Here is a 13,113-nt window from a genome sequence, read left to right as displayed (position 1 = left end):
ACCTTCCAAAGCATTATGAGTCAATTAGGTCATTAGAGACAACAATAACGTCATTGGTCTCAGAAAGACATGGCTAAAACCAGATTAATTGTTTCCACTTAATGAAGGATTTTCTCCTAACTATACGAGTGCACATATTGCCCGTCCCCTTAAAAGGGTTGGAGGGGGGTCACACTAAAATCCAATGAAAACATGAACCTTAGCCCTAACTAAGTAATAAGTATAAATCATTTGCGGTGCTTACCATGAGGTCTGTCTCACAGCTACCTCTCCATCTGGCTGTTTTCTATCACCCCCCTAAGCCCTATTTGGATTTTATCAGTGAATTTTCAGAGATTGTTGCCGATCTAGCGATGCACACAGATAATATAAATATAATGGGGGATTTTAATATCCATATAAATACCCCATCAGACCCTCCTGTGTGGCGCTCTAAACTATAATTGATAGCTGTGGTCTTACACAAATAGTAAATGAATCCACGCATCGCAACGGTAATATAAAAGATCTAGTCCTTGTCCTTCAAAGTTATGGTACACTAAATTAATGTCCGATTATCACCTTATATAACTTGACGTTCTGACTTCCTGTCAACAAACCGCTTATTGCTGGCCTAAATGCCCTCGGTAGGGACACCATTCCCAAATTATGTGGGCTGTATCGATAACCTCACTAACAACTTTAACGATGCCCATGTACAAACCCTGTTTCCATATGAGTTGGGAAATTGTGTTAGATGTAAATATGAACAGAATACAAGGATTTACAAATCATTTTCAACCCATATTCAGTTGAATATGCTACAAAGACAACATATTTGATGTTCAAACCGATAAACATTTTTTTGTTGTTGCAAATAATCATTAACTTTAGAATTTGATGCCAGCAACATGTGACAAGGGCTTCATGGTGGCAGAGCGGTTAGTGCGTCTGCCTCACAATACGAAGGTCCTGAGTAGTCAGGGTTCAATCCCGGGCTCGGGATCTCTCTGTGTGGAGTTTGCATGTCCTCCCCGTGAATGCGTGGGTTCCCTCCGGGTACTCCGGCTTCCTCCCACTTCCAAAGACATGCACCTGGGGTTAGGTTGATTGGCAACACTAAATTGGCCCTAGTGTGTGAATGTGAGTGTGAATGTTGTCTGTAAATCTGTGTTGGCCCTGCGATTGGCGACTTGTCGAGGGTGTACACTGCCTTCCGCCTGATTGTAGCTGAGATAGGCACCAGCGCCCCCCTCTTCCTCAGAGGGAATAAGCGGTAGAAATGGATGGATGGAACATGTGACAAAGAAGTTGGGAAAGCTGCCAATAAATACTGATAAAGTTGATCGAATTCTCACCAAACACTTATTTGGAACATCCCACAGGTGTGCAGGCTAATTGGGAACAGGTGGGTGCCACGATTGGGTATAAAAGCAGCTTCAATGAAATGCTAAGTAATTCACAAACAAGGATGGGGCGAGCTGTCGCATTTTAGGCTTCATAATGCACCACACATTTTCGATGGGAGACAGGTCTGGACTGCAGGCGGGCCAGGAAAGTACCCGCACTCTTTTACTACGAATTCACGCTGTTATAACACGTGGCTTGGCATTGTCTTGCTGAAATAAGCAAGGGCGTTGCTTGGATGACAACATATGTTGCTCCAAAACCTGTATGGACCTTTCAGCATTAATGGTGCCTTCACAGATATGTAAGTTACAGGAGCCAGTGCAGGTGGAACAAATGAAGTCGCCATGGTGATGAATATAAACAAGGAAGTGCACACTTCCTTGTCCCTTAAGGGACAGATCCCAGATGTCGTCCCCCCTAAAAAAACAGATATACAGCAAACCCCCCCCCCCCCCCCCCCCCCACCCACACACACACACACACACACACACAACGACACAGTCCAAAGGTGAAGGGAGGGAGGAGGGAGGACCTGGTGGAGGGTCGCCAACTCCTGTGTCCCCAAATCCACCGAGGACACGACAGGTGGATGCGCCCGACGAGGAGGACGCCCAGGGTACGGCCACACCCGTGGCCGACATGGAGGTGGATGCGCCCGACGAGGGGGACGCCCAGGGTACGGCCACACCCGTGGCCGACGTGGAGGTGGATGTGTTGGAGCGGGCTTGGCGGCAGCAGACGAAGGTGCGGTGGTTGCAGCTGAAGCAAGCACTGATGCAAGTGCGGATGCAGGCAGAGGAGCAGGTGCTTATGCCGGCCGAGGAGCAGGTGCTGATGCCGGCCGAGGAGCAGGCGCTGATGCCGGCAGAGGAGCAGGTGCTGATGCCTGCAGAAGGGCATGTGCTGATATCAGCCGATAAGCAGGCCCTGGTATTAGCCGAGGAGCAGGCACTGGTATCAGCCGAGGAGCAGACACTGGTATCAGCCGAGGAGCAGGCACTGGTACCAGTCGAGGAACAGGCACTGGGACCCGCCGAGGGGCAGGCACTGAAACAACTAGGACTACGACTACGATTATAACTGGGACTATAGCTACGATTACGAACGAGACTTGGAGTCAGCCTAGGACTTGGGCAAGGACTAGGACTAGCAGTAATACTACGGCTTGGGCAAGGACTTGGGCAAGGACTAGTACTAACAGTCATACTAGGGCTTGGGCAAGAACTTGGGCAAGGACTTGGGCAAGGACTAGGACTCGGACTACGCATCAGTCTACGAGTCGGACTACAACTTGGACTTTGACTACGACGAGAACTAGGACTGAGGCTACAATGCAGACTATGACTACGACTAGGACTCGAACTCTGAACATAACTACGACTACGATTATAACGTGAAGTGCGACAAGAACTACGACTTGGACCGGAACTCGGACTATGCATCAGTCTACGAGTCAGACTAGAACTTGGACTACGACGAGGGCTAGGACTGAGACTACGATACAGACTACGACTACGACTAGGACTTGAACTTTGAATATAACTACGAGCAGGACTGGGACTAGAACTAATACTCTGGCCAAGACTCAGACCAGGACCCGGACCAGGACTCGAACCAGGACTCGGACCAGGGCAGGGACTAAGGCTTGGACTAGGACTACGAGATGGACTGAACATAGGTGGAGGAGGTCTAGCTTGGGGATGTGACTTAACCGGGGGGAACACTGGTGGGGGAGGTCTATTGGGACGCTGCGGCTTAGTGAAAGACCGGTGGAGGCGGTCTACTAGGTGGTTTAGGTTTAACAGGCCGGAAAACCGGTGGAGAAGGTCTAGCGTGTCGTTCAGGCTTAATAGGGCAGACACCAGTGTAGGAGGTCTAATTGGTAGCAGTTTAATAGAATGGAACAAAGGTGGAGGAGGTCTAATTGGTTGTTTAGGCTTAACAGGCCGGAACACCGGTGGAGGAGGTCTAATTGGTCGTTTAGGCTTAACAGGCCGGAACACCGGTGGAGGAGGTCTAGCTGGTTGTCGGGGCTAGGTCGTTTGTAGCTGTGCTATAGAGGTAGCACAGCTACTATCACTAGCCCCCCCTCAAGACGCGGATCCCAGACGCGCTCCCTGTGGTAAGAGACTGACTCCAAAGGTGGGTGGAGGGAGGTCCGGAGGAGGGCAGACTCCTCCCCTCTCAATCGTCCATAACCTTCTCTCGGAGGAGAGGAAAAGCCCACAGACTTGGGCGGGAAACAAGACTTGAGAGGCGGGGTCGAAGATGTAGGTGACAGAGGCTGACTAGACCTGCAGTTAATAAAAATGTCCGAATAGTATTTTTTTGTGTGTGTTAAAGTCATTAGTACATGGCTGACTGGGCTTGTAATTGATAATATTTTCCTTGTAAAGTTTCTTTAAAGAAAGTAAGTCCTTAGGGGATAAGTGAGGAAAATATGTGTCAAAAAATTCCTTATCACTACTATCGTCAAAGAAAGGTGGAGAAGTATCAAACAAAGAATCTTCGGTGACGTCATAGGGGGGTGTTTGCGAAATTACGTCACGGTGAGTGACAGGAGGGGCGGAGGTTTGCACTGGCCTAACAGCGCTATCAGAAAAGTGATGAGAAACGGGAGAAATGAACAGACTACCAACCCTTAGGGAAGAGTTCTGGGCTGTAGCTGGAGAGTACTTGTCCGGAAATGGAGTTAGGTGAGGCGGAGGCTCCAGGAAGTCCCAAGCGAGGTGACGAAGTGCTGGATGTTTTCTATTGCGTTTTGGATGCATTTTGAATGCGCGAGTTTTCACCTCCGGATGCTACAGGACTTGGACCAGACGGGATTGCAGGTAGGAGCTTGTTTTAATATACAAAAATTATAAAATAACACTTGACAAAAGCTAAAGAAACGTCAAGCCTAAGCACGGGAAGCTAAATGCAAATGTTAGCAAGAGTCGAGTTCAGTGTGTCCAATAGGGAACGACGTGCAGTGCGCACCCGAAGCTAAGGTGAGACTTAGCGGAGTAAATATAGAGTAGAATAACCAACGCAACTGTCGCATGAAGCAAACAAAACATCCAGACACAACTAAGGTAGCAAGCCGGTTAAATACTAAAGCAATAATCACGAACATGTGTGCGTCAGGAGCCAGTGCAGGTGGAACAAATGAAGTCGCCACGGTGATGAATATAAACAAGGAAGTGCACACGACTCAGGGAACGGAAGAGTCCAGAAATAATCAAAACACAAGAAGGCATTCAAACATGGACTAGAGATTTATAGCACTGTCCGATTCTGTCCCGTTCTGATCAATGCTGGAAAAGGTTATAAATTATCTTTCTGATTGATTATTGTTTGTTTGGGTCATGGTTGTGTTTAATTTATTCATCGTTATTGATATTTATCCAGCTCTGCTATTTTCCTTATGACTATTACTCTTGCTTCCTCCGGTGTTCCGTTTAGTTTAATAAATATCTTGCAGTTTGCTGTCCATGTTTGTTGAATTTTGCCTTGTTTCCTTAGGCTACATGCTTTTCTGGCTTTGTCTGCGTTTTTCTTTGTTAAATGTTCATTTATGTACACATCTGTTCCTTTTATCTTCCTCCCTTGCTTTAGTAATGCAGTTTTATATTTCCTATTGGCGAACCTCATTATTATTACTGGTACCGATCCATCCTTCTTCTTATGGAGTGGGTGGCAAGCTTCTACATTTGCAATGTCCATGAGTATACCCTTTGACTCCATGAACGTTGCTACTTGTCTCTCTGTGGATATGTCCAAATTCCCGGGTTCCTCTCCACCATTGGTGGTCACCGCCCGAGCATATGAACAGGGCTTTATATTAAACCCGATCAGAATAACGTTGTTTATTCTTGTGTACTGTTCTAGCTTGTCCACTCGGTCCGTTAATTGTTCTATTTGTAGGTCTTTTGCATCATTCGTTTAGGCTTTGTTGTCTGGTGCCACACGAACCTCTTGCAGCTCAATCCGTCAAAGACCAAGGAGCTGGTCATTGACTTTGGGAGGTCGAGTCCACGGTCACAACCTATTGTGATCGAGGGAGTTGAGGTACAGACCGTGGACTCATTCAAGTACCTCGGGGTTTGAGTGGACAATAAGCTGGACTGGACTGTTAACACGGACCACCAGTACAAGAAAGGACAGAGCAGGCTGTACTTCCTCAGGAGACTGCACTCCTTCAACATTTGTAGAAAACTCCTGTGGATCTACTACCAGTCTGTGGTTGCCAGTGTTCTGTTCTACATGGTAGTGTGCTGGGGGGGCAGTAAATCTAAGAAGGACAGCTCCAGACTTGAGAAACTGATCAGGAGGGCCGGTTCTACAATCGGAATGAAACTGGACTCACTGGTGACGGTGGCAGAGAAGAGGACTGTGGACAAACTAGTGAGCATCCTGGATGATGCCAGTCACCTTCTGTATAGCGTTATCAGTAGCCAGAGAAGCCTGTTCAGTGCTAGACTGCTTCATCCCAAGTGCAGGACTAATAGACTCAAGAACTCCTTTGTCCCACACGCCATTAGACTGTACAACTCCTCTCTGGGGCGGGGGGCGGGGGGTACAAGGATGACAGGGGATGCAAAACATTAACAGTGCGATACGTTTTCATAACATGGTCACTACTGCCTACTTTGTCTTGTTATATTCTTATTTTACTGTTATATTGTTATTCCCATTGTTTTTATTCTTTTTGTAATATTTCTCTATTTTGTTTCCTTTTAAACCCCCATTTTTTACTTTTTACTTTTTTTTTTTTTTTTTTTTTTTTAATTGATTTCAACTCTGTACACTGCTGCTGGAATTTTAATTTTCCTGAAGGAACTCTCCTGAAGGAATCAATAAAGTACTATCTATCTATCTATCTATCTATCTATCTATCTATCTATCTATCTATCTATCTATCTATCTATCTATCTATCTATCTATCTATCTATCTATCTATCTATCTATCTATCTATCTATCTATCATTCTCAACACGTAAAATGTTTACCTCCTCCACCAGCTGCATTATTGTTTGTTGTTCCTGCTTGATAGCTGATACTTCTGCTGTCAAAAATTTGAGCGATCTCCTCATTTCCTCACCTTCATCAGGAGAGAGCACCTTCTTTGGTCCCATGTTAATCCTGGCTGCTGCCCGGTCCGGGTGGATGCCATCTGACGCCCAAGACACCGATCCTTCGATGGGGTCCCGTCCTGCCTGGCAAGCCTCGCGCTAGCCTCTCTCTTCCTCTGGGTCTCGCCTCCGTCACCTGCCGGTCTCGTCGCCGCGAGTTGGTCCTCCCTTGCCGTGCCGGTGCTGTCACTCGCCGCCGCGAGAAAGGTGCCGATCTCGCCGCCGCAAGATGGTGGTGCCGCTGCTGCCACTTGCCTCCGCGAGAAAGCTGTCGGTCTCGCCGCCGTGAGGTGCTGAGGTGGCGGTGTCGCTGCTGCCGGCTGCCAGCCGGACCTCTCCCCTGCCGTCCCGCTGCCGTTACTCGGAGATAAAACGATGCACGGGAATAGCGGGCCTCTCAGGTAGCTCCTGGTGGTCGTCAAAGCCGGGTCCTCGTCAGCTTACAGGCGCCAACGCCGGAGACTCCCCCGCTTTCCGTGGCTCCTTACCCCGTGTGTGCTCTCTTCTCCTAACAAGGCCGCTAACAGGAAGTGTGATATCCTGATTGAATGACCACATGTGCCGGACATCGAATCACTTGAGTTATCTAATGTGCTGACAAGATGCCTGCTCGGTGTTGGCGACCGCGGCGAAACTGCCGAGTCAAAACTGGCGTGTCACATCTGTTGTGTCCGGACATGTGCAGGAGTCACTGACACATCTGGAAGGAGAGCCACTGGGTTCATCGTAGAATCTCTGGATGGAAAAAACAGTGTTGTGCTTCCAACACTCATAGAATGTAACCACATGCCAGACGACCAGCCCGAGATCCCAACTCCAGAGGTCGCACGACACCACAACCACTTGAAGTCCATCGCTCACATGATTCCAAGTCTGGACCCTGAAACCCAGACACTAATACTTCTTGGACGCGACGTCCTTGAAGTTCATAAAGTCAGAGAGCAGCGTAACGGTCTTCATAGTGCCCCCTTTGCCCAACGACCGGATCTTGGCTGGGTCGTCGTAGGGGATGTGTGTCTCAGGTCAGCCCACAAAGCAGCAGCTTTGAAAAATGGAAGACCATCTCTTATCACTCTATGTCCCAACCAACTTCAGGTCAAGGAAAGGTTCAGCTCCATAGTACACAATACAACTTCTTCTCGCAGCCTTGAATTCAGCATCCCTGTCCTCGACGACCGCAACTTGGGCAACACAATCTTCCAGAACACTAAGGATGATGATCAAGTAGGACTTTCCATCGAGGACCGAATGTTCCTGGATTTCATGGACAGAGAGATGACAATGGATGACACCAACACCTGGGTGGCACCGCTTCCATTCAGATCTCCCCGTCAACGACTCCCAAACAATAGAGTAGACTTAGGAGGCTCTCCGTAGGAGGAAGGCTCAATCATGCCACACTGGACATTGGAGAACAGTTCCCTATTATTATTCCAGCCAACAACCAAATTGGGAAGCTCCTTGTGAGACACTTCCACCAAAAAGTTCAAACATCAGGGTCGTGTCTTCACAGAAGGATCCATCCGTACAGCAGGATACTGGATCGTTGGTGCCAAACGGTGCATCAACAGCATTCCCCGCAAATGTGTGGTTCGTAACAAACTTCGTGGGAGGACTGCTGAACAGAAAATGGCGGATCTTTCCCCTGATCGTCTGTGCACAGAGCCACCTTTTACCTATGTGGGACTTGATATGTTCGGTCCCTGGTCTGTCACCACGAGACAAACTTGTGGAGGTCAAGCTGAAAGCAAAAGGTGGGCAGTGCTCTTTACGTGCATGAGCACGCCTGCTGTGCACATAGAACTCATCGAATCAATGGAAACATCAGGTTTCATCAACGCTTTACGTCGATTATTTGCACTGAGAGGACCCGCAAAGCAGATTCGTTCCGACTGTGGGAAAAACTTCATTGGTGCTTGCAAGGAGTTGTACATGGTCCTTGCAGATCTCAAAGAGCCCAATGTCAGGAAGTATTTGGGTGAGGAAGACTGTATGTGGATTTTCAACCCGCCTCATTCCTCCCATATTGGGGGAGCCTGGGAATGCATGATTGGAGTCTCCAGAAGAATTCTTGACTCCATGCTTCAAGAATCCAGCCGATCACATCTCACTCATGAAGTGTTGTCTACGCTAATGGCAGAAGTAACAGAGATCATTAACGCCAGACTTCTCACACCGATCTCCTAAGACCCAGAATCTCCTTTCCTTCTGACCCCTGCTTTGCTGTTGACACAGAAGTTGTGCACTCTCCCTGCCCCTCCTGGAACGTTCGACAACAAGGATCTTTACCGCCAGCAGTGGAGGAAGGTGCAGCATCTCGCCAACACCTTTTGGCACAGATGAAGGCATGAATACCTTCCCACACTTCAAAATTGCAGCAAGTGGCAAGATGTCAAACCTAATCTGAAGGAGGGCGACTTCATGTTGCTCAAAGACAATCAAGCTAAGAGGAACGAGTGGCCCCTGACTCCTGTCACAAAGACTTTCCCCGACCAGGACGGGAAGGTCAGGAAGATAGAACTCAAGGTCATAAGATCTGGATCTGCAAAGACTTTTCTGAGGCCTGTCTCTGAGACAGTCCTTCTCTTGGCAGGTAATGATGCAGACTAAGTTAAATTAAGTTTCTGTAATTTGTATCAAGCATGTTCCTACTGCAGTTCAAAACAGTGGTATAATATTTATACCAGGCGGGGAGTGTGATGTAACATCATTCGGTACTAAGAAGGGACCTTTATTTTGAAGGTGAGTTGCTCCCTCCTCTAGTTTCCGGTCGTCTGCGCGTAACAGTCAGACGCTCACTCGTTTACACACAAAACGTATTTACGTGTTTCCGCCTTTAAAGTTTGTTGTTTCTGACCACAAAGTGCCTTGGAAACATTGTCTGTAAGTCCTGTGTCTGTTTTATGAGTAACATGAAGACGTTATGTGTGCGTGTAAATGTAAAAATAGTACTGTGTGACGATAGCTTGTTCTCCTGTTTTAGCTTGTTGCTACTTAGCATGTAGCTTCTTTGCTCGCTAGCTCACTCCTCTAAAAGAGGGTGCAATGTTTGTGTCCCTCCTCCTCAGTATATAATGTATATTATCCTGTGTTGTTTACAAGCATTCCATATGTAAATATCATTCATGTGTGGCTTTGAGCGTTAGGACTATTTACATACGTTTATGAGCACTGTTTACATGCTATTGTATGGGCTGTGTGTGTATGTGTGAAAACATGTTTTGCAGCAAACATTTATGGATATGTTGTTACTTAGTAGTGTTTCTTTGACATATATTTTGTGTCTCTTTATACAGTTTTACAAAACGAAAACAAATAAATACAAGGAAAAGAGAAAACAAAGAAAGAAATGACCAATTAGACAAGAATAAAGGAAAAGTGCATTCTCTGTGAAAACCACTAAATCTTCTTAAAGATAAAAGGCTTGGACTCTTTCTTCCCTTTCCTCGGGATTTTCATGTTAACTATCCGTCAACTTGTTTACGTCACAGACACGTAGGACGGAATAATATTGTTGATGTAGATGCCCATATTTGCTGTACAGATTAAAAGAGAAGTGTGGGGTACTTCTCTTGTTGCCTTATTTTCATTTGACTTTATTAAATTGATTTATATTAATGTTTGGCGGAGCAGGAAGTGATACAAAGTGGAAAAAAAGGAAGACAGAGCGGGAAATTGCAGGGACAAAAGGGGGATAGACAGACTTAAAGTTAAAATTAAAAAAGTTAAAGTCCCAACGATGGTCACACACACACTGGATGTGGTGAAATGTGTCCTCTGTATTTGACCCATCCCCATGTTGACCTCCGGGGATTAACGAGAGCAGTGAGCAGCAGCGTGCACCGCGTTGGGGAAACAATTGGTGATTTAACCCGCAATTCCAACCCTTGATGATGAGTGCCAAGCATGGAGGCAATGGCTCCCATCTTTATAGTCTTTGGTATGAACTCACAACCTTCCAGTCTCAAGGCGGACACTCTAACCACAAGGCCACTGAGCTGGATTACAACAACAACAAACACAAAAATAACAACAACAACAGCATCAGCAAATACGATATGAACAAATATGATACAAAAAGTGATAGCAAAGAACCAGTTAGCGAAGTAAATAGTAATAACACAGAAATGACAATGAACATTACACTACAAATACCAATAGAAATAGCTCTATTTATAATGAACAACAAAAACAATAATTACCTCTATTATCAACGATACAATTATTTCAAATAAAACAATAGATATATGTAATGACAACTTGAATTACAAAAGAAATCAGAATTTCAAGGCATTCAATTGATAACTGTTTGGTTTGTCTTGGAAGACGTATCGCCTCTAATCCGAGTAGGCTTCATCAGTTCGTGCTCATAGACTTAGATTGGTCAGCTCCAGTCTAGCGGCTGGTGGCAAAACCCCATATGTTTATTCCCCAAAAAACCAGGAGGGTTTGTCTGGGCAAGGATGGTTTCGCTCTATCATAGTGAGAAAAACTGTTTTTATGTAAATGAGCAATCCTACTGTAAAAGCCAACAACAGTCGTTGAAGTGTAATTCCCCCTTGTTAGCAGAGAGGTATTGTGTGGCAGTCACACATTAAAGAGTTTTGCTAAAACATTCTTCTTTCATCTCTATAATATCTATAATCTCACCGAGGCTGAGATTATGAGTTTGTTATGTCTCGTCTCGTTTACTGTAAGTATTATTTCCAGGTCTCCCTATGACTTGCATTGAAAAATTACACTTGGTCCAAAATGCGGCTGCTAGACTTTTGACAAGATCAAGAAAGTTTGATCATATTACTATACTGTATATACCTTTATACATACATATATAAATATATATACACCTATACTGGCTCACCTGCACTGGCTTTATATGCACTTAAGATGCGACTTTAAGGCTTTGCTACTTACGTATAAAATACTAAGCGGTCTAGCTCCATCTTATCTTGCTGATTGTATTGCACAATATGTCCTGGCCAGAAATCTACGTTCTTAGAACTCTGGTTTATTATTCCCAGAGCCCAAAAACTGTTTGTGAGATATTGAGCATTTTTTATTCGGTCCTCTAGTACAGTGTTTCTCAAATGGGGGTACGTGTACCCCTGGGGGTACTTGAAGGTATGCCAAGGGGTACGTGAGATTTTTTTTTTAATATTCTAAACAATTCAAAAATCCTTCATAATAATACTTCAACACAATATGAATGTAAGTTCATAAACTGTGAAATGAAATGCAACAATTCAATATTCAGTGTTGACAGCTGGATTTTTTTGTGGACATGTTCCACAAATATTGATGTTAAAGATTTCTTTTTTGTGAAGAAATGAGATAGGCGCCAGTGCCTTCCGCGACCCCAAAAAAGGGAATAAGCGGTAGAAAATGGATGGATGGATGTTTAGAATGAAGTTGATGAATCCAGATGGATCTCTATTACAATCCCCAAAGAGGGCACTTTAAGTTGATGATTACTTTATATGTGTAGAAATCTTTATTTATAATTGAATCACTTGTTTATTTTTCAACAAGTTTTTAGTTATTTTTATATCTTATTTTCAAAATAGCTCAAGAAAGACCACTACAAATGAGCAATATTTTGCACTGTTATACAATTTAATAAATCAGAAACTGATGACATAGTGCTGTATTTTACTTATTCTTCTCTTTTTTTCAACCAAAAATGCTTTGCTCTGATTAGGGGGTACTTGAATTAAAAAAATGTTCACAGGGGGTACATCACTGAAAACAGTTTGAGAACCACTGCTATAGTACTCTGGAACGCACTAACGGTAACAGTTTGAGATACTACCTCAGTAGAAGCATTTGAAGTCCCATCTTAAAACCAATCCAAACACATAGTCTTTAAATATTCCCCTTTATAGACCAATTCATCTGCCATCTTTCTTTTTTTTTTTATCAGGCGGCCACAGATCAGCTATCATGGAGGACTCGCTAGCTGTTCCAAATCGGGACCCGGGATGGACCTCTGCTCTCGGCGCTACTGACTTGTCTACATACAAGAGGATCCACAGTTGGCCTCACTATGAACTAGACTTTCACGTTAACTGTATCCACTCGGCATCCTCTTCACTGGTCAGCCAAGGCAGGAGGAGGGGTCCCCACATCTGCCGTTCCTTCCAAGGTTTCTTGTTGTCCCCATTGGGTTGAGTTTTTTCTTGCCCTGATGTGGATCTGAGCCGAGGATGTTGTCTTGGCTTGTGCAGCCCTTTCAGACATTTTTGATTAAGGGCTATGTATGTAAACAGTGATTGAAATGTTGACTGATTGATAGCAACATGTTTGTTAATGTTTTTAGAGAACCAAAGGGATTATTTTGTATGTGCGCGCATTCACAGTTTAGCTTTCTGTTGTTGTTGTTGTGTTGTGTTTTGTCGATAAAAAGATTGTTGATTCATTACCCCTTTTTATGTATGTTCACGATGCAAACTTTTTGATTTATGTACCATGTTCAAGAAATGATTAAGTTTGAAAATCAAGGTTCCACTGTATACAGCGCAGTTGAATAATAGTTAGCACTTTAATTTGACGAGGCTGAGCCTATTAATGTCCTGTCAGTAATCATGATGACTGTCATTGGTAGTTTCACTTT

Source organism: Nerophis ophidion, linkage group LG28, assembly GCF_033978795.1.
Source record: "Nerophis ophidion isolate RoL-2023_Sa linkage group LG28, RoL_Noph_v1.0, whole genome shotgun sequence".
Lineage (NCBI taxonomy): Eukaryota > Metazoa > Chordata > Actinopteri > Syngnathiformes > Syngnathidae > Nerophis > Nerophis ophidion.
Note: the sequence above shows the minus strand (reverse complement) of the source record.